At 45.7% G+C, this 21,438-nt stretch overlaps 1 pseudogene; it reads left to right on the top strand.

Moving 5' to 3' along the window:
* Window positions 1–1,012: 1,012 nt before the first annotated feature.
* On the top strand, window positions 1,013–1,558 carry LOC148043084 (homeobox protein Hox-B5 pseudogene; annotated as a pseudogene).
* The last annotated feature ends 19,880 nt before the right edge of the window (window positions 1,559–21,438 follow it).

The raw sequence follows: 21,438 nt of genomic DNA, 5'->3' as shown, positions 1-21,438 counted from the left end.
AGCCCATTATACCACCTTTCTTGCCACAGTTCTTAAGTGAATAACTCCAGCTGATAAGTTAGTAACATAAGTGATCTGTGATAAGAGCCTGGAGGAAACACTTTGTGGCTTTGAGGTGGATAGAAGCTACTTGAGATCGACCAATCAATCAGTCTCAAGACGTGGAGACTCTGGAAAGAGTGCAGAGAAAAGCAAGAAAGATGATGAGGGGACCAGAGGACAAAATATATGAAGAACAGTTGCAGGAATTGTGGATTTCTAGTCTATAGAAAAGAAGATCTAGGAGTGACATGATGGCAGTCTTCCAATATTTGAGGGGCTGCCCCAAAGAAGAAGGGGTCAACCTATTCTCCAAAGCCCCTGAAGGACAAGAAGCAATTGATGGAAACTAACCAGGGAGAGAAGCAACCTAGAACTAAGGAGAAATTTCCTGACAGTGAGGACAATTAACCAGTGGAACGGCTTCTCTCCAGAAGTTGTGGGTGATCCATCACAGGAGGTTTTGAAAAAGATAATGTACAACAGTTTGCCTGAAATGGTATCAGGTCTCCTGCTTGAGCAGGGGGTTGGACTAGATGACCTCCAGCTCCGGTATTCTGCATTCTTCTCTAAGAAAGACAACAGGGGCTGGAAAGTCCATTTAGTGGCTTGCAATGGCCATTGCAACCCTCATTCCACAATGTCGGTGTTGCAACTGTTGACCAGGGCTCTGGTCAAATCAGAATTGAGCTGGAGGGGACCTTGGAGGTCTTCTAGTCCTTCCCCCCCTCAAGCAGGAGATCCTATCCATTTTAGACAAGCGGCTGTCCAGTGCCTCTTCTTAAAATTTGCTGACCGATGCTGCGGCTGAGCTGAAGCCGGCAAAGCCCAGCACCCCTGCCTGCCCAGCTGAGGTGTTCCTAGCGGGGGAGGGGGAGGCACCGCTGCTATAACTCATTAATACATCATAAATTATCAAGCACGGGGGCCACCACAAACCCCACAAATCAAGCCCTCCAAGATACAAACCCACATGAGTTATTACTTTGTACATTCGTTCTCAGGACGCTACCCTAATGCCCCAGACTATCAGCTGTTAAATTATGGGGCCGGTAGATCCATGGATGGATCCTACAGAGATCCAGGCAACATGCACACCGGCTCTTACGGGGGATACAAATACAATGGAATGGATCTGAGCATCAGCGGATCAGCCACCACCACCTCCTTCTCCTCCTCCAGCCAATTTGGAGCGGTTGGGGAGAGCTCTCGCGTCTTTTCTGCCCAGGCAGCGCTCGAAAGCAGGTTAAGAGAGGCGTTCAGCTGCTCCTTGTCCTGTCCCGAATCTCTCCCTTGCACAAGCAGCACCAGTAGTGGCGGCGTCAACGAAAGCCGTGGAGGCAAGACAGCCGGGTCCTCCCACGCCAACCAGTAGCTTCTGTCGGCGCAGTTAGCGTCACCGCGTTTGCCGAAATAGATGAAACCAGCGCGTCCTCACGAACCGGAGAGCGGTTCTCAAGCCAACAACGGCGCCCGAGTTCAGACGGAGCCGAACGCCACCTCCACGCCGGCCGCATAAAGCCTGCCCCCTTCTTGTCTCCCACCCAACTTGTTTCGCTGAACGGCGGCCAAGTTCTAAACTGCCGGCATGACTTTGAAGGGCTGGATTGCCTTCCGCGCGGGCCGATGTGGAAGGCAAGCAGCAAGCCAGCACTTCAAAGTCATGCCGGCACTTTAGCGTGCCGGCAGGCAGGCTGGAGCGAGCGAGCGAGCGTGCTCCGTCCCAGTGGGTGCACTCACTCACTATGCTACCCCACCCATGCGAGCGGCAGCGGATGGGCGGGGGAGCGAGTTGAAGAAGGCGCCAAAATTAAGCGGGATTTTTTGGGAATGGCCCGGGATGCGGGAAAAATTATGGGAAGGCGTGCTGTCCTGCCAAATGCGGCACGTCTGGTCACCCTAGAATAGATGGGGGAGGGGCCAGTCAGAGGTGGCTTTTACCAGTTCTCTGAACTACTCAAAATTTTCACTACCGGTTCCCCAGAACTGGTCAGAACCTGTCGAATACCACCTCTGGACAGATCCCACCATAAGGAAGGGACATCCCACCAGGGATGGGCTTCAAAAAATTTAGCAACAGGTTCTCTGCCCGGTTGCTGGGTGGCCGTGGCCATAGTGGCAATGGCCTAGTCAGCCTCCTGCAACACGGTTTTGCCCTCCCCAGACTCCGGTGGTTTTCTTCGAACTCCGGGAGAGTGAAAACAGCCTCCCCAGGCTTCAGAGGCCTTCTGGAGGCCAAAAACTGGTAGGCTGAACTTCCAGTAGGCCCGTTTTTCACCCTTCCCGAGCCTCTGTATGCACCCTGCACTTACCTGCATCCAAATGGGGCCACGTGGGGACTGTTAGGAGGGGTGAGGAGGGAAGGGCGGGGCCAGCCACGAGTGGGATTTGGGGGTTCTCCGAACTGCACAGAATCTTAGCTACAGGTTCTCCTGAACCCCTGCGAACCCCCAGCAGCCCACCCCTGCATCCCCCCCCCAGTGGTTTCTCCCTCCCGTTTAGCAGGCAAGCTCTATTTCAGAGCTCCATCAAAAGAAACATTTGGCAGGCACCTATCTCAAGAATGCAACCAGCTCACGACTCTCCTCTGCTGATTATTCCTGCCATCCTCAGAAACTGTTCTGGCTGGAAATTATTTTTACTACCTCGGTTTCCAATTAATCCTTTCTCTGGCTCTGCCCTCCTCGTTCCTCGGTGATGGGAAGCGGGCGGGCTTGCTTTTTCTTCCAAACAGCCCCACCTTTTATTTCCCAGCGCTGTTTTTATCTCCGTTGTAAATCAGACAGGCTGCAAGGATAAACAGTTGGGAGTTTATGCTAATACGTTTCTGATGATAATCAACCGTTCTCTATCGGCAACCGAAATGGAAGGGCAGGAATCTTTGCTGCTCTAGCCGTGCTCCTGGGAAGCCACATCTGCCTCCTCAGAAGACCTTAATGATGCCTCCAAGTAGATTCCATAACCAGGTCTCCTGGGACCTCTTGCTTTTCTGCTAAATACTATTTGATGGTAATGTTCCAGCTAAAAAATGCAGTAGTACCCCACAAACAACTCCAGATATGAAAGAAAACACTAATAAAATCTCATCAGTGCCGCAAGCCAGGAAAGATAATTTCCATAGTACGCGTGGAATTGATGACGCACATGTGTCCTCCAGAGCAAAGTACCACTTCATAAAGCTGCAACTTCCCTATTGCTTTGTGGGAAGAAAAATCCATCTGGTTCAGTTCCAAGTGGGGAGAAAGACCCTGGAAACATGGAGGCTGGTTGGAAAGATGGTTTACTGATGGACAGGACCACTTGGATTTCGAGGTCCTGGATAGCTGATCACATGGAGAGTGAAGGTTATTTATAGCCTCTCTTGGGCCTTGCCCTTGAGCTTCCTGTTCCTGTGGCAACAGCATGTATTCTATTGGTTGCTGTAGGGCGTCATAGCTAACCTTTTAGGTTGTCTGAGTTAAGTTTGATTGAAGCCTGGACTCTCTGAGAGAGGCTTGTGTCCTGAAAGGGTGTTGGGTCATTCCTATTGTGTCTTAATGACTTTGTCCTGGTTTGGATCTTCAGTGAGGGCTAATCCCATCACCTTGAGGCTGAATGTCTTTTGTCTTGTAGATAGGCTGGCCCAGTCCTGCTAGGGCTGTTAAGAAAGGTGAGGTCTGCTTTCTAAGAGCATGTTTCTCCTTTAGGGAAATATAATATTCTGCCTTTTTAACATTTCATTCTTCTAGGAGAGGGGTGGGTACTCACTTTCTACAGCTTCTACTAGTGAAACAGGCATTTTGTTCTTCAGACGTGCCTCCTCCAGTTTAATCAAATGTACAATACATGCCCAATGCTGGCACAGAAATGTCTCATGGACAATGAAGTTGCCGGAGGAGACATTAAGGAGGTGTTTCCATTTTGGAAGTAGCTATAGGTGAGCTGACTTAACAGGGCAGCAGGCAGTTTCAGAAGGAAACTTCTATTGTTGTAACCTGAGAAAGGGATACATCCAGGGCGGGGGGGGGGATTGAAAAATGTTAGCAACCGGTTCTCTGCCCAATTGCTGGGTGGGCATGGCCATGGTGGGTGTGGCCTAGTCGGCCTCTTGCACCACAGTGGGGGGCATTTCCACCCTTCCCAGGCTCCAGAGGTTTTCCTCTAGCCTCCGGAAGGGTGAAAACGACCTCCCTAGGCTCCGGAAGCCCTTTGGAGGCTGAAACAAGCCATTTTCAGACTTCCTGTACTTCCAGTAGGCCAGTTTTCACCCTGCCCAGACTCTGGAGGCTTTCCCTGAGCCTCCAGGAGGGCAAAAATGGCCTCCCCCAGGCTCTGGAGGCCCTCCGGAGGCCAGAAGCGGGCACATTTCTGGATTTTCGGGAGGCCCTTTTTTCGTCCTCCCAGAGCCTCCGCCCGGGCTCTGCACTTACCTGGCATGATGAAGGGGCTGCTTGGAGACTCCTGGGAGGGGAAGGCGGGGCCAGGCGGTCCTTGCAACAACTTGCTCGGTGAATCAGATGCAAAATTAATATCAGTGCGAACCAGCTGAATCCCACCCCTAGCTACATCGTGTCTTCTATGGCTGGGTCTTCTATGGCTGGGGAATTCTGGGAGTTGAAGTCCACAAGACTTAAAGTCACCAAGGTTGAGAATCACTGCATTAGAAGTTCTGCAACTCATGATGCTGGGCTAATTCACAAGTCTTACCGGCTTGTCTTATGTGCTTGGCTTTATATGCCTTCCACGTGTACATCTGCAGTGTAGCTTGCTGACTGCCAAATTGGTTGAGGTGGAGTGAGGAGGTTAGGTTGCTGATCTAAGACAACCTTCTCCAAGGGGTTAGACCTCAACTAACAATTGGATAGTGTCGGGTTGAAGCAAAATAGCCTGGAACAATGACTCTCATTGTTCTTTCCTGGGGAGGAAAGCTAGGGCAAATCTAGACAGCAGACTAAGCAGAGACCTCACCCTAACAATAAAAGTGCGTACAGTCAAGGCTGTATTTTGCTCTGGGAGGTTGGGGGGAAGGAGGGTTGGAGAGGGGGTAGGGTTGGGGTGGAGGGAGGGAGGGAAAGGGAAGGGGAAATATTTGTAAAATCTATTAAAACTCTTGAATAATAATAAAAAAAGAATTCCCCAGCCAGCCATGAGTTGAAGTGCACATGCTTTAAAATTGCCAAGGCTGGACACCCCTGCCTTAGAACTTCAGCCTATTAGAAATACATTAGTTAGAGTTTCCAGCACACACATTTACTGAAAAGTGCTTTTATTTATGAATCACTGAACACCGAAAGATGAAGAAGGTGCCTAATCGTTTTATATAATTGGCACTATTTAATGAATCTTCCATTCATTATGGAAGATGCATTCCTTTTTTTAAAAAAAATTAACCATCAGGAGGCTTTTTGCCCAGACATGCTATAAGGCTGAGATGAGCCCCTCACAACTGTCCCCCTCCCCAAATGAAATAAGATGTGGTAGAGTTTATCCATCTTAATTTACATTTCCACCAATTCCTTTCTGTGCCATCTTTTCTCATCTCTGGAATTTCTAGGTGGTTAAATATTAATGTTATTATATTATGCAAAATATTTTTGAAAGCTTCTACTTTATTTTTAGTTAACATGATGAATCTTGCAAAGATCCAATTAGCTCCTTGTGACATGAAACCATCCCTCTCCTTTTCCCATCTCTACCATTTCTCGGCATTGGTAGCAAACTAGATATTACAGCTAGTCCTTGACTTAAGGTCGAAGTTACAACCAACCAATCCCCCAAAAATGGGGTCTTTGTGACCCAGATGTGAAGTTTTGACAGTCAGGACCCCTCTACAGTCCTGTGACCGAACAAATTTGTAGACAAAGGGAACAGCTAAAGAACAGGGGTCGACTTGGGAATAAGGCCACAGATGGACGATGAATGGCCCCTCCCAGAGGAAATAAAAGAAGAGCGAAGAGGGAGTGGAGTTTGCAGGAGACAATTAGTTCGCTTAATTGGTTCCTGACTCTCCGAGACTCCTTGGCAAGTTCTGCAGATATCAGCCTCTTAGGTCTCCAAGCCAGATAAGGTCTGTGACTGTAAATCCTCCCTTGAAAGACTTTGCTGGCTGTGAATGAGCAGAATTCACAGCAAATTAATATTAGGTTTTTTTTGTTGGGATAAGGAGTGTGCTTCAAGGTCTTGTGAAGCCTAGGTCAGAACATCTTTCACCCAAAATTAGATATAGCAACTTGCAGCCCTCTCTAAGCAGTTTATAGAGTTAGGGTATTGCCCCCGATGATTTGGGTCCTTATTTTACCGACCTCAGAAGGATGAAAGGCTGAGCGAACCTAGAGGCGGTTCAGGCTCAAACTCATGGCAGGGAGCAGAGTTAGCCTGCAATACTGCATTCTAACCACTGCGCCATCAATGGCTGTATAATTCCAAACATGGTTGCAACGGTGGGGAGAATGGCCGAGATATTGGGAATTTAAGACACTGCAATACGGGGTTAGGACTCCCCATTTCCAGTGGCTTTCTTCCCCTTTTTATTTTTCCTTTCGTTAATTTAGAACCATGTTTAGATGCAATAAACCCAAACCTTCAAAAGTACACAAATTCAGCAGTGGAAACAATCAAAAGTTGCACAGACTGAACCTTAAACAAGGCCAGATGTTTTGAAGTGTTTCCAGCCAAGAGGGACCTATGAAGGGAGATTTTTCAATTTCATGGCCACATAAAACTGGAAAATTGGGACATACAAACTGCAGATGACTCTGATATTGTTCACCAGGATTCCCGCAGGTGCTCCTTCCGTTCATTGAGTGGGGACATATGCTGACATCCTATCCTGGAATACTGCCTTCAAGATTGATAGTTGGTGTTGGATCAGGCCCAGCTTTAATTAAAGGTATTTCTTAAATTTATACATTTATGAAATTTATATTGCCACCTATTCGCACACGTCAACTCAGGGCACCTTACAACAATACAAAAACCTCATATAAAAATAATAAAACTAGTAAAAGAAAGAACCATGTAATAAATTAATAAAAGAATGTAATAAGTTAATAAAAGAATATAATAAAATAATGTAAGCCCTCTCGAGAGAAGTTGATTAGCTGCTAGAACACAGCAGTCACCAATGCATGTTTCTGAAATCCAGGGGGAAGACATTCTACCCAGAAACAGAGACCTAAAGGAGCATCCTTAAGAATCGTAGCATGGGTTGGCCTTGCAACTATAGGATAGGCTTACTGTCATCGGGCCTGAATCTGCGGAGGAAGATGAGACGGAACTGGAGCTGATGAAGATTTAGGGGGTGGCTTCATTGGCTTGGGAGGAAAATGGGGAGAGTAGGCCGAGTCAGGCCAGGGCCTTTCAGGATTGGGACATCTTGTAGGCAGGGAGGAAGGGGGGCCAGGATGACCAAGAGAGGCTAAGCAGTGAACTCTCCATGCTTGACAGACAGAGCTGAGGCGATGGGCAAGGACCTCCCACTCCTGATCCTCAAGCATGGAGAGTGGAGAGAAGGTGAGAACAGAACAGACTGGCCCAAGTACTTAGTAGGAGACCCGCCCCTCTTCAGAAGGCACACCTGGGAACGGAGACTTAAGGAGACGCTATGGGTAGAGGGGAATTTGTCAGAAGCAAATGCTGAATTCATGGAATGTTGCGTGCCGACGTTTGAATTTTCCTGGATTTCTTGCATTCTTTCTGGATTTCTGGATTACTTGTCATGCTCCTTTGCTTCCTGGACCCTTCAACTTGCCCTTCTGGATTTCTTCTTTTGCAGCCGTGGTGCTCACAGCATTGGGCTGGACTATTTGTGTGTGTCACAGAGGTGGGATGCTCACGGTTTTACCACCAGTTCGCTTCACACGCGCGCCAGACGTGCGCTGTTTATATGTGTGCAGTTCACTGTAAATTGTTCTTCGCGCATTTGCAGAACAACTTACAGTGAACTGCGTGTGTGCGTGCACTACAAAGGAACATGCCGGCAATGGCAGCAGGGCCCAGGGAACCGGTTCAGGGGCTTGGCCAACCTGGGTCACTTCCGGTTCTGTGACCAAAAAATCAATACCAGTTTGGCCAAACTGGGCCAAACCGGGAGCAACCCACCACTGGTGTGTCACCACTTTGCTCTGGGACCTGCCAGAAACGTGGGAGCGTTTGGGGAAATTTGGAGCAATAAACGGGCAGTTTGAACTGCCAACTTCCTATGTTACCTCTGGGCTGTGCCCTGGGTCATCACACTTACCATACACAGGACGTAATAGTGTAAACAGCCATTAGGGGGACAGGAAATTTATACAGAAATCTGGTACCTAGAGGTTTTCTGAAGTCAGTGGTGGGATTCAGCCAGTTCGCACCTATTCGGGAGAACCGGTTGTTAACTTTCTAAGCAGTTTGGAGAACCGGTTGTTGGAAGAAATTTGTGTTTTTTCCACTTTACATGGGTAATCCTGTTAGGAAGGCAGGAAGGAAATATTCTAGTGTTGTTTCTAGCCTAATCTTTATTGCCCTGCTTACAGAAACTGCCTCTCTGGTTAACACTTATTACATTGTAACAGCTAAGGCAAAGCGCCCATCGACCTGAGTGACATTGAGTTGGCCATGCCCACCCAGTCACGTGACCACTGAGCCATGCCTGCCCAGCTGGTCATTAAGGCAGAGAAACAGTTGTTAAATTAGTTGAATCCCACCACTGTCTGAAGTACTGCAGCACCAATAGTGCAGACCTTCAAGTAACCCAATTCATACAACCAACTAACCAAAGGTGTGGTCATGCGAGTTTAGATTGGTGCCTTTCTCAACTCCTTCCTGTCCTTAATAGTGATGCGCATTACTCCATTTACATCAAAATGATTTAATCCAGTTTTGCTTTGTTTACCTTATGCAGCTGCAGTATATTTACTTTCCACCAGAGGTGGGTTCCTACCGGTTTGGACTGGTTCGGCTGAATAGGTAGTAACTCAGGTGGACACATGATCATACCGCTTCTATCCTGGGTGCCGCCATCTTTATTTTCTGTTCTGCACATGCGCAGAACAATCTTCATTGAAAAACTGTGTTTTCCCCCCCCTTTTTTATGGTGTACCCATGCGCAGACCTTTTTAAGTGCAAATGAGCACACACACATTTGCACGCGGGCACCAAACCGGTAGTAATGTCGGCAGGAACCAACCCCTGCTTTCCACCCTGCCTTTCCACCCAACCAGGAGAATCAAAGAGGGCCGGTATCGTTTTGAAAATACAAAAGTGAGATAAAAGGGAGCTGATTACAGGATCTCGGTAAGTGCGTAAAAGCTAAAAACCATCAAAAAGCAATTCAGGAGGACAAGGGGCCACATTTCCCTCACAGTCAGGGTCACCTGATTTACAGACAGAACCAGAAACATTTGAAGTACTGTATTTTCGGAGTATAAGATGCACCTTTTTCCCTCAAAAAAGAGGCTGAAAATCTGGGTGCGTCTTATACACCGAATACAGCATTTTTTGCCTCCTGAAACTCCGCCCCTTCACCAAAATGGCCGTGCAGAGCTTTTAGAAGGCTTTCAGAGAGCTCCTGGGGGCTGGGGAGGGCAGAAATGAGCAAAAAACAACCCGTTTTGTGCCCTCCAGCCCCCTGCAGCCCCCCTAAAGGCTATCCATGCCCTTTTTTTTTACAAAATCCGGGCCCATTTTTGCAAAAACCGGACAGTTTTTTGCTCTATTTTACCCCCCTACCCCTCCAGAAGCACTCTACAAGCCTCCTAAGGGCTATTCATGCCTTTTTTTAAAAGAAAAATGTGCCAGTTTTTGCGAAAAACGGGCCGTTTTGGGGAGGTTTGCAGAGTGCAAAAACTTTTTTTTTAATTTTCCTCTTCAAAACCTTGCTGCGTCTAATACTCCACTGTGTCTTATATTCTGGTGCATCTGATACTCCGAAAAATATGGTATTTGCTGCAGCTTTTTCACAGTTAGTTGAACTGGGGAGACATTACGACGGCCTTTTGTTCCCCAAATAAGCAGCTTGCTTTCCCCTTCACCTAAATATTCCTGATATTCATTTGCCCTTACAGGTAGTCCTCGACTTACAACCGTTTGTTTAGTGTCCATTCAAAGTTACCCCACTACTGGGAAAAGTGATTGACAGCCAGTTCTTGCACTTAAAAACTGTCACAGCTTTCCCACGGTCCCCTAATCAAAATTCGAATGCTTCACAACTTACCACCATTGCAGTGCCCCAGGGTCATGGGATGGCTACTTCTGACCTTCCCAGTTGGCTTCTGACGAGCAAAGTCAATGGGAGAAGCCAGGTTCACTTAATGACCATGTGAATCTGGTCAAGCTGTTTTCCAAGACACCCGAAGGCCAGACAGGGAATAATGGATGGAAACTAATTAAGGAGAGAAGCAACCTAGAAATAAGGAGAAATTTTCTGACAGTGAGAGTGATCAACCAATGGAACAGAAGTTTTCTTCGGAAGTTGTGGGAGCTTCATCCCTGGAAGATTTCAAGAAGAGACTGGACAGCCATCTGTTAGAAATGGTGTAGGGTCTCCTGCTTGGGCAGGGAGTTGGACTAGATGACCTACAAGGTCCCTTCCAACCCTTCCACACTTGGAATACTGCATTCAGTTTTGGTTGCCACGATGTAGAAAAGATATGGAGACTCCAGAAAGAGTGCAGAGAAGAGCAACAAAGAGGATTAGGGGACTGGAGACTAAAACATATGAAGAACGGTTGCAGGAACTGGGTATGTCTAATTTAAGGGAAAGAAGGACTAGGGGAGACATGATAGCAGTGTTCCAATATCTCAGGGGTTGCCACAAAGAAGAGGGAGTCAAACTCCAAGTCACCTGAGGGCAGAACAAGAAGCAATGGGTGGAAACTAATCAAGGAGAGAAGCAACTTAGAACTGAGGAGAAATTTCCTGACAGTGAGAACAATTAATCAGTGGAACAGTGGAACAGTGGAACAGCTTGCCTCCAGAAGTTGTGAATGCCCCCAACACTGGAAGTCTTTAAGAAGATGTTGGATAGCCATTTGTCCGAAACGGTATAGGGTTTCCTGACTAGGCAGGGGGTTGGACTAGAAGACCTCCAAGGTCCCTTCTAACTCTGCCATTGTATTGTATTGTATTGTATTGTATTGTATTGTATTGTATTGTATTGTATTGTATTGTTAATCTGTTTATCTGAATCACTTAAACTACAGTCGGATCCCAACTGTGGTCATATATCAAGACTAGGTGATGATAGCAGATTTCCAAAGCACAGAACCAAAAGTACAAGAGAATGACAAGAAAGTTCATATTATGTTATTAGCTGAAAATTACTAGGGTCACTTGCTAACAGTAAAGCTGCAGAACAGCCACAGAAGAATCAAGGAATGAGAACAATCCCTGCCAACTGTTTATTACATGAATAAATTCTCTTTCATTCTTGCTAGACTTCCTTTTTAAATTTCTTGAAGGTTAAAAACAAAACCCAAACAGTTCAGTTTAATCCAGAATTGAATTATTAAAAAAAAAACCAAGCTATTCCATATGTTTGTTATGATCCCTGGATGTGCTCAGTGGTTTCCTACCCTACCTGTAAAAACTAAACTAAACTAAACTAAAACTAAACTACCTGAGCTGCAGGAACCCACTCCTCACCGACACACAGGAAAATGTTTTTGCGGGGCGGTAGGGCGGAGCAAAGATGGATAAAAAAACCCCACTTGGGATTGCTGGGAATTGTAGTTTTGCAACATCTGGGTGGCCACAGCATGATCAGCATCATCTTTTTTTAATGACCCCACAATCCCTTGTGGGGGGGGGGCGTCTGGGCAACTGATGGAAGCCAAGTGTTTACTGGCCAGATGCCCTTCCTGTTGCCAATGCAGAGTTTTATTCAGCAGATATAATCTCATTGTGGCCATTCTTGTTGCATAATGTGTCTCTACATACACCTAAAAGTCAATGTTCATGGCAATTGCTGCCTGGATGTGCCCCCCCCCCGAGGGGGGGGCATTGGCAAGATTTTGAAAGTGCTTTGTCATTTTCTCTTTCCTAGGGTCAAGGGAGAATGACTGGCTCAAGGTCACTCAGCTGGCTTCGTGCCTAAGGCAAAACTAGAACTCAGGGTCTCCCGATTTGGTGCTTTAACCACAAAGACCAAACTGGCTCTTTGCCAGTTTATGGTTATATCATCTGGATCTTTTTTTAGAGGGAAGGCAGACCAATGGGAAGAAGGAAGACTGATTCCTGGGAGTTAGACACTGGCTGTCAGAGCCAGTGGTGGGATTCAAGTTTTTTTACACTAGGTTCTATGGGCATGGCTTGGTGGGTGTGGCAGGGCTTGGTGGGCATGGTAGGCGAAGATTACTGTAAAATCCCCATTCCCTCCCCACTCCAGGATACTGCAAAAATCTCCATTCCCTCCCCACTCCAGGGGAAGGTTACTGTAAAATCTCCATTCCCTCCCCACTCCAGGGGAAGGATTCTCCAAAATCCCCATTCCCTCTCCACTTCAGGGGAAGGATACTGTAAAATCCCCATTCCCTCCCAATCAGCTGGGAATCAGGAGGCAGAGAATAGATGAGGGCGGGGCCAGCCAGAGGTGGTATTTACTGCTTCTCCGAACTACTCAAAATTTCCACTACCGGTTCTCCAGAACTGGTCAGAACATGCTGAATACCACCTCTGGTCAGAGCCACAAAAAGCCAACTCAACTAATTGGAATTTTAAACCACTTAAAACCATTCATTTAGTGACCATTCAAAGTTACAATGGCACTGAAAAGAAAGCAGAGGGACCATTTCCCCCCGCTTAGTAATGGTTGCAGCCTCTCTGGGGTCACATGATCAAAATTCAGACACCTGACAACTGACAACCATGTTGATGATGGTTGCAGTGTCCCAGGGTCATTTGAACCCCTTGTATGACCTTCTGACAAGCAAAGTCAATGAGGAAGTCAGTTTCACTTAACCATGTTACTCACTTAACAACTCTGGCAAGAAAGGGCACAAAATGGAGCACAGTTCACTTAACAACCTGCCTTGCTTCTTCTTCTTTTTTTTTTTTTTTTTGGTTGAATTTATGTTTTACCAACAATGAAATAAACCCTAACCTTTATTTCTTTGTGGGTAAAACATAAATTCAACACAAAAATAGTTTGCCTCGAAATCGACTGCCTGTGAAGGCTCCTGGATTGGGGCTGAAAGGCGAAAGCGGGGCAGTAAAACCCTTAACTGTCTTGCTTAACCACAGAAATGCTGGACTCGACTGTGGCCGTAATTTGAGGACTACCTGTATTAAGAAGTTATTCCAAAGAACTGTATTTTCCAACAATAGCAATAATAGCAATAGCAATTAGACTTATATACCGCTTCATAGGGCTTTCAGCAGTTTACAGAGTCAGCATATTGCCCCCAATAACAATCCGAGTCCTCATTTTACCCACCTCGGAAGGATGGAAGGCTGAGTCAACCCTGAGCCGGTGAGATTTGAACCGCCGAACTGCAGAACTGCAGTCAGCTGAAGTAGCCTGCAGTGCTGCATTTAACCACAGCGCCACCTCGGCTCAAGAAGAAGATCAAGGTGCTGATTTTCAGCAATTTTCTTACCATCCTAATTTTGAACATCAGGAGGTACCTAAAGACAGGTCTCTTAGGCCAGTGTTTCCCAACCTTCTCAACTTGAAGATGTCCGGACTTCAACTCCCAGAATTCCCCAGCCAGCGTTCGCTGGCTGGGGAATTCTGGGAGTTGAGGTCCAGACATCTTCAAGTTGCCAAGGTTGGGAAACACTGTCTTAGGCAACCATTCCATCTGTCTGACTGATTTAGTTTGCTATGAGATGCTGTCACGCTGCAGGAATTATTTTCCTGCCCTGTTAACCTCTCGGGCAGCTTGGCCTCCCAGCGAAGAGCCTCAGGGCACCTGAAAAAGCTAACAAATTTCCCGACACTTGTGCAAGTTAAAATCACCAGCTTCACTTGCATGTAGAACAAAATGCAAAACATTTCAGGGTAAATACTGCGTTTAAGCCAGGCTTCGGCTGCTCCTGCCCAGCCCTTTGTAATGTTGATAAAGGGCTACCGATGGGTTTATGACCTGCCTTGAGAACAAGTGAGCCGAATTACCGCAACTTCTCCGTTTGATTCCCTGCCTGAATCTCATTAAGCTTGAAGCCTAAAATGAAAGGAAATGAAAGAATAAAGAATTCTAAAGAAGAATAAAGTCTAGCGGCTGCCTTCACCTGTTTTAACTAGCTCAGAGGGAAGGTTCTCAAGGTTGCATTGTCCAGTGTGCAAAGTTGGATGAAGGCAAAACTAGCTTGCTTTGTTCCTTAGCGTAACACCTTGTGCAAATCCAATTATGTGGCCCTTTAATGTACTGTGTCATCCTAGAAAATGAGCTGATTTTGTAAACATGTTGTAAAAGTACAGGGCAGGGTAGGAATCAGATGCTACCCTAATTTTCTAGAGAAAAGAAGGACTAGGAATGATGTGATAGCAGTATTCCAGTAATAGAGGGTCTGCCATAAAGAAGTGGAGGTCAACTTATTTTCCAAAGCACCACAGGGCAGGACAAGAAATAATTGATGGATAGAGACTAACTTGATTCTGCACCTAATAACGGCAGCAAGACTGTTGGTGGCGCAATACTGGAAGAAGGAAGACTTGCCTACAATTCAAGAATGGACATTGAAAGTCACAAACTTAGCCGAAATGGCTAAAATATCGGCATATCTTAAAGATCACTCAAATGAGAGATATAAACGAGACTGGAAAAAATGGATTGACTATATACAAAATAAATACGGGACCAAGAAATTCCAGTTAGCCTATGCTTAAGATCAGAAATGATTTAAATTGTTTAAAGTTAGTTCAGCAAGAAGAAGCTAAGGTCAATGTAGAATGTCATTAATTTCTTTATTTCTTTTTTCTCAATAGATTTTAGACTGTGTTAGTTAAAAATCCATACCGTGTACGGGTTCTGGGAAGTCGGGGGGGGGAAGGAGGAGGGGGGTTGGGGGTTGGAGGGAGGGAGGGGCATACAAAAAAATTGTACTTCGATGTTTTAATGATTGATGAATGATGAAATATTTGTGTTTTAAAAGAAATAAAACCTTTGAATAAAAGAAATAATTGATGGAAATGTTGTGGTCCGCCAGTGGCCAGCACAGCTGGCAGCAGATTCAGACAGTGAGGAGGTTGGGGAGGAACATGGGCCAGTCCTGGAGTCTGGGGAAAGTTCTGATAAGGGCTCTGCATCAGAAGCAGAGAGGGGGCCAGGGCCATCTGACAGTTATCAGCTGCCTTCAGAGTCAGACATCAGTGAGGTAGACAAAGAGCTGGAGCTGTTCACAGTGTGCACATGCGCAGAGTTGCCAGACGAAGGGAACAGCTAAAGAACAGGGGTCGACTTGGGAGTAAGGCAGTGGTGGGTTTCAATTTTTTTTAGAACCTCTTCTGTAGGTGTGGCCTGCTTTGTGGGAGTGGCTTGCTGGCCATGTGACCAATTGGGAGTGGCTTGTCAGCCATGTGACTGGGTGGGCATGGCCAACTTGTAAAATGTGGTGAAACTCACTTAACAATGCTCTTGCTTAGCAACCAAAATGTTGGCTCAGAAACTCCGGCATTTGAAGCACGCAAGTCTTAAAGCTGTCAAGTTATAAGACCCTCGTACCCCTAACCCTTTAGAAAAAAAAAACCCCAGGGATGTTCAAACTTGACAGCTTTAAGACTTGTGGACTTCAACTCCCAGAATTCCTCCTCTCGCTCTTCATCTTTATGATGTGCAGACGGGCAGGGGGAGGGAGCTGGAACCGGTTCTAAATGGCACTGTAGATTTGTGGAACCTCTTCTATAGAAGAGGTTAGAACTGGCAGGAACCCACCCCTGGAGTAAGGCCACAGGTGGACGATGAATGGCCCCTCCCAAAGGAAATAAAAGAGGAGCGAAAGGGGAGTGGAATTTGAAGGAGACAAGACTTTGCTAGATGTGAATGAGAGGAATTCATAGTAATAAAAAGGGTTTTTTGTCGGGACAAGGAGTCTGCTTCGTGGTTTGGGGGAAGCTGAGGTCAGGACAGGAAACTAATCAAGGAGAGAAGCAACATGGAATTAAGGAGAAACTTCCTACCAGTGAGAACAATTAACCAATAGAACAGATTGGCCTTCAGAAGTTGTGGGAGCTTCATTACTAGAGGTTTTTAAGAAGAGACTGGACAGCCACTTGTCTCAAATGGTGTAGGGTCTCCTGCTTGAGCAGGTTGTTGGACTAGAAGACCTGCAAGGTCCTTTCCAGCTCTATTCTGATTGGTTGATATGCTTGCAGGAGAAAGAACACCACAATGATCCAATGCATTTAAGTTAGTTTGTTATTAATGAAGTTATGTCATTAACTCAGTGTCAATTCTTGGTGGCCACGTAGATTTTCTCCACAATTATCTGTGCCCAACCTGCTCCTTCAGGTCTTCCAATGGTGAGCCCACCACCTCTGTAACTATGAAGTCCATCCACTTTAGAATAAAATAACAGAGTTGGAAGGGACCTTGGAGGTCTTCTAGTCCAACCCCCTGCCTAGGCAGGAAATCCTACACCACTTCACACAAATGGTTATCCAACATCTTAAAAACTTCCAGTGTTGGAGCATTCACAACTTCTGGAGGCAAGTTGTTCCACTGATTAATTGTTCTGTCAGGAAATTTCTCCTTAGTTCCAAGTTGCTTCTCTCCTTGATTAGTTTCCACCCATTGCTTCTTGTCCTGCCTCCAGGTGCTTTGGAGAATAGGTTGGCTCCCTCTTCTTTGTGGCAGCCCCTGAGATATTGGAACACTGCTATCATGTCTCCCCTAGTCCTTCTTTTCATTAAACAGGACTTACCCAGTTCCTGCAACCATTCTTCATAAGTTTTAGCCTCCAGTCCCCTAATCCTCTTTGTGGCTCTTCTCTGCACTCTTTCTAGAGTCTCTACATCTTTTTTACATCGTGGTGACCAAAACTGAATGCAGTATGGGGGTCTTCTTCTCTTTCCATCACTTTCCCTGCATTACAGCCTTCCCCAGAGAGCTGAGCTTTCGCATAATGAGTCATAATGGATTTGAGCCCAGTTGCTTGTGCCTGAAGTAAGAACTATAAAGGAAAACATTTGTAGCTCAGGGTTGAAATGTGGGGTCCTTGGTGCTCTCTGAGCTTGCTTAGTCTTCTTGCAGACGTTTCATGACCCAAACTAGGTAACATCATCAGTGCTAGGGGTAGTTTGGGTTATGAAACGTCTCTGCAAGAAAGCACGAAAGCTCAGAGAGCATCAAGGACCCCTCAATTCTGTGTTGATTGGATTAGTTGATTTTTTTTATTTTTTTAGTCAATTTGGCCGAAATGACTCATAATAAAGCATCAAATTTGATAAGCAATTGCATTCTCAATTTAAAAAAAAGTTTGATATATAAATAAATTAATGCTAGCCCTTGCATACGTACCTACTCATAACAAAAGGTGTTGACTAACTGCCCTTCTTAATGTGGGGATCCTCTGGAAACAGAAGAATGGTTGCTATCTGCAAGTCTCCCTTCCATTCTTCCAAGAGTGCAGAGAAGATCAACAAAGATGATTAGGGGACTAGAGACTAAAACATATGAAGGGTTGCAGGAACTGGGTATGTCTAGTTTAATAGAAAGAAGGACTAGGGGAGACATAATAGTAGTGTTCCAATATCTCAGGGGCTGCCACAAAGAAGAGGGAGTCAAGCTATTCTCCAAAGCACCTGAGGGTAGAACAAGAAGCAATGGGTGGAAACTAATCAAGGAGAGAAGCAACTTAGAACTAAGGAGAAATTTCCTGACAGGTAGAACAATTAATCAATGGAACAGAAGTTGCCTCCAGAAGTTGTGAATGCCCCAACACTGGAAGTTTTTAAGAAGATGCTGGATAGCCATCTGTCTGAAAGGGTATAGGGTTTCCTGCCTAGGCAGGAGGTTGGACTAGAAGACCTCCAAGGTCCCCTCCAACTTTGCTATTGTATTGTATTGTGTTTCCTACCATCCAGTCAGAGCTGAAGAAGCTCCTGGAATGAGAAGCGAAACTTCTTCCCCACAAAAAACCAGAAAATCCAGTTGCGTCGGGAAAAAAAAGGCTAACCATGACCTGGATGACTGGGAACTTCCATAGACATTTGGTATCTGCAAAGGAAGCAGCAGGAGATGGAGGAGCGGGGGGAGGGGGCCCCTCTTCCGTTGCTCAGCTACGAGACAAACGGAGAACTTGCCTTTATGGGATCGGCGGGTGCGAGGCAGAGATCCCCCCCCCTACCCATCCCAGCCACGTTTTCTCCTGCTCCGCTGGGCGAAATCGACCGCCGTGACAACGTGGAGCGGCCCTCTATCGCCCTCTCGAGGCCTGAGCTGGGAAAGCTCCTCATGACCTGTAGGGAATGGCCAAACGGGGTTCCGGGGGTCTCTGGGTGGGCGCCGGTAAATCCTAACTGCTGGCCGGTGTGTGGGGCAGGAGGGAGGGATACGGGGCGGGAAAAACAGAGTGCTTCGGGAACCGGCAGGATAGAGGCCCTTTCGCGCAACCGCTTGCGTAAGGGAGCGGGACTTAAAGGATTCTTCGTGCCAAATGGGAGCGCCGCTTGCGAACTTCTGCAAAAGATCCTGCGCAGCGTTAACGAGGTCGAATTCTCTTACCATTTAAAATTCGGGGTAGGGTGGGGGCCGCTGTGGGTTAACCTAAGGGAGATGAGTGGTGCAAAAATGGGAAAAGTAAAAATAAAATCGAGCCAAGGTTAGGATTCAAACTGGAAAAAAAAGCCAGTGGTGAAAAAAGTAAAAGTTCTACATTTAGGCAAGCAAAACAAAATGCACAGGTACAGTATTTGATGTGGTACCATGCTCAATAGAGAGGGATCTTGTAGTCCTAGTGGACAATCGCCTAAATATGAGCCAGCAGTGTGCTGCAGCTGCCAAAAAAGCCAACATCATCAACAGAGAGATAGACTCAAGATCACATGAAATGTTAATACCAATTTATAAGGACTTGGTAAGGCCACACTTGGAATACTGCATCCAGTTTTGGTCACCACAATTTAAAAAAAAGATTTGGAGACTCTAGAAAGAGTGCAGAGAAGAGCAACAAAGATGATTAGGGGACTGGAGGCTAAAACATATGAAGAACAGTTGCAGGAACTGGGTATGTCTAGTTTAATAGAAAGAAGGACTAGGGGAGACATGATAGCAGTGTTCCAATATCTCAGGGGTTGCCACAAAGAAGAGGGAGTCAAGCTATTCTCCAAAGCATCTGAGAGTAGAAGCAGCAATGGATGGAAACTCATCAAGGAGAGAAGCAATTTAGAACTAAGGAGGAATTCCTGACAGAACAATTAATCAGTGGAACAACATGCCTCCAGAAGTTGTCAGTGCTCCAACACTGGAAGTTTTTAAGAAGAGATTGGATAACCATTTGTCTGAATAGGTATAGGGTTTCCTGCCTAAGCAGGGGATTGGACTAGAAGACTTCCAAGGTCCCTTCCAACTCTGTTATTCTAATTGAATCATTTTTTTAAAAAGTTTTTACATTTAAAATAGTGCAGCACAGCGAAGCCGTTATGACCATACAATCACATTATATACAGATAATCTCGTCCATTAGCTATTAGCCTGCTTAATACATTATCTATCCTTCTATCCACATTATTTACAATTTGTTCCAATCGTGTCACCTTGTCTTATACCAATAATAAAAGCTATTCCAAACTTCATAATATCCCCTTTATTTTTTAATTCGAAGGTGAGCCTATCTGCTTCCGGAGAAATTATCTCTGATGGGATATTGTCTTTTTTCCAATGCTGCACATGTTATTTGTGCCGCAGTTAATACATGTATAATTAGATAAAGTACTTATTTCTTATACCCCTCCGGTATTACGCCTAGGAGAAAAATTTCTGGTTTCAACAAAATTTGATCTCCTACCATTTGTTCCAGCCATGATTGTATCATTTTCCAATATCTTTTTGCCTCATTGCATGTCCACCACATATGAAAAAGGTGCCTGTTGCATTTCCAACAATTTGGGGCCAAATTTTAAAACATTTTGGAGTGCCATGCTGGGTGAAAGATGCCACCTGTAGACCATCTTATACAGATCTCCCTTATAAGCCGTGGCCATTGTTAGTTTCCGATTAAGTGTCCAAAGTCTTTCCCATTTAGCCAATTCCACATTATAACCAAAAATTTGCGTCCAGGCGACCAAAGTTAATTGAATCATTATTGAGTTGTTCAGGGCTTCAGGTGAACTGGGCAGGTCGTCAACTTAGAACAGTTCATTTAGCGACTGTTCAAAGTTACAACGGCACTGAAAAAAGTGAGTTATGACCGTTTTTCACACTTATGAGCGTTGCAGCATCTCAATGGTCACGAGATCAAAATGCAGACACTTGGCAAGTTGTTCATGCTTCTGACCATTGCAGTGTCCCGGGGGTGTATGTGTCACACGATCCCCTTTTGCAACCTTCTGACAAGCAAAGTCGATGGGGAATTCACTTAACAACCAGGTTACTAACTTAGCAACTGCAGTGATTCACTTAACAAGTGAGGCGAGAAAAGGGGCCAAACTCGCTTAGCAACATAAATTTTTGCCTCAATGGTGATCGTAACTCGAGCACTACCTGTACTGTACAACTACTGTTCTCCTTGGACAATTGTAACAGATGTTGGGTCATTCCCAGACTGAAACCCCAGTCTTAGGGAGCCAAGCATTACATGAAATGCATGGATTCTGTGATCTATTGAAATGGAAGAAATGAAGACTTAGCATCTATCATCAAACTGGGATTCATAGCAGCCCCAGCCAGTTTTTCTAGGTAGGAACTGAAGTATCTGATCTCTAGATTCTATACAAGCAGTTGCATTTTTGACAAGAACCAACCCCAGATTTATTAAGTTATGTGCCATCAAGTTGTTTCCAATTCCACATAGTTTTTTTTCCCTCTCTCTCTGTGATGATCTGATCCTAACCTGGTCCTTCAGCTTCCAACGATGCCTCCCACCCCAATCATCATTTCAACCAGGTTTGTCCACTTTGCTGCAAATCATCATCATCATCTTCTTCTTCTTCTTCTTCTTCTTCTTCTTCTTCTTCTTCTTCTTCTTCTTCTTCTTCTCCTTCTTCTCCTTCTTCTCCTTTTCCTCTCCTCCTCCTCCTCCTCCTCTTCCTTCCTTCCTTCCTTCCTTCCTTCCTTCCATCTTTCCCAGCATTAAAACCCTTTCTGGAGAGCTGGGTCTTTGTGTAAACTGCTGGAGCAGTGACAGATAGTGCTAGGTTATGACGCATGGCACTGCATGGAGGCACATTTGACAGGCTACTAGAAGACAAGAGGCCTTGAAGAACAGAATGAGCAAGCTGGGAGGAATACAAATTTTGTCCTTCATGCATGGTCCTTTGGGATTGGGCGGCATATAAATATATTT

Source organism: Thamnophis sirtalis, unplaced genomic scaffold (assembly GCF_051295495.1).
Source record: "Thamnophis sirtalis isolate CommonGarterSnake01/CBP01778 unplaced genomic scaffold, rThaSir2_p1.2 scaffold_13, whole genome shotgun sequence".
Classification (NCBI taxonomy): Eukaryota; Metazoa; Chordata; class Lepidosauria; order Squamata; family Natricidae; genus Thamnophis; species Thamnophis sirtalis.
The sequence above is the reverse complement of the archived record's forward strand: the minus strand, read 5'-3'. Positions and strand labels throughout refer to the sequence as shown.